The sequence below is a fragment of the Suricata suricatta genome, chromosome 8 (assembly GCF_006229205.1).
Source record: "Suricata suricatta isolate VVHF042 chromosome 8, meerkat_22Aug2017_6uvM2_HiC, whole genome shotgun sequence".
Lineage (NCBI taxonomy): Eukaryota > Metazoa > Chordata > Mammalia > Carnivora > Herpestidae > Suricata > Suricata suricatta.
In genome coordinates, this window is record NC_043707.1 from 37,613,810 (window position 1) to 37,614,881 (window position 1,072).

The 1,072-nt window shown below is 60.0% G+C and overlaps 1 protein-coding gene across 3 annotated transcripts in view; it reads left to right on the forward strand.

Annotated features, from left to right (window-relative positions):
- ADAP1 (ArfGAP with dual PH domains 1) overlaps positions 1-1,072 on the forward strand; it is a 43,353-nt gene that overhangs the window by 34,742 nt on the left and 7,539 nt on the right. The window lies entirely within an intron of this gene.

Genomic DNA, 1,072 nt, shown 5'->3' on the forward strand with positions numbered 1-1,072 from the left:
GGCGACACATTTCCCTGTTGGCACACTGTGGCTGCATCCGTGTTTTGGGGTCATGTGTCCTCCGTCTCGAAGTATCTTCTTATCTCCCTTGTGATTTCTTCTTTGGTCCACTGGTCATTTACTAAGAGTGTGTTGTTTCCACGATGTGGTGAACGCTCCACTTTTCTCTGTGTCGACTTCTAACTCCACCCTGTCGTGCCAGAGAAGACACTCTGTGTGAGACTCACCAGACTCACCTCACATGCGGCGGGTCCCGTGGCGCATCCCATGGGCACGAGGGAAGAACGGGTGTGCGTCCTGATCGGGGGAGCGTGTGGCTGGATCGGCTTGTTTCCCGTGTCAGGTATTTGAGTCCATTGCTGTGGCTGCCGTATCGGAGTCCCCGCCCGTCACCCGAGGCTGCTCTCCCTTCGCCTCTGCCGGGTTTTGCTCCGGATGTCTCGAGGGTCTGGCTCCAGGTGTGTGAGCGTGTAGCTGTTGCCTCGTCTTGCCGTATTGAGGATTAACGTGTGAGGGCCTCCTTTGTCCCTTGGGCCCTTCCCCTGGCTCCGAGTCTGTCTGATGTTCGTGGGACACTGCAGCCTCCTGGCGGCCGTGGGCACGAATCTCCCTTCCCACCTCTGACCTTGAACCCGTCGTGTGTCCTGACCTCGGCCGAGTCTCCTGCAGTCGACACGGACCACGTGCTCTCCTCCGGCTCCAGCCGCCCTTCTCTGTCTGGGGGTCGGACAGGCTCCTGCGTCCACCTCCCCGTGAGCCTGGATGACGACGGCCTGCCATCTGCCTTGTGCTCTTCACGTCGCCTGGGGCCTCCAGCTTTGTCGCTGCTCATTTCCCGCGTCCCTGTGCTCTTGTGTGGAGTTTCTGTAGTGAAGTGTTTCAGTCCCTCCCAGACCCTTCTGTGGACCCGCGGGGACTCCATTTCGAGTCCCAAATGTATAACCGTCTGGACCGATTCGCAGGAGCCGAACTTGAGAGACACGCAGAGGCTGCTCCTCCACATGGCCTGGACCACAGCCCATGGTTGTGGGGGCCACGGCCTTCCTCTCCGCACACCGGGCACCCCGAGACA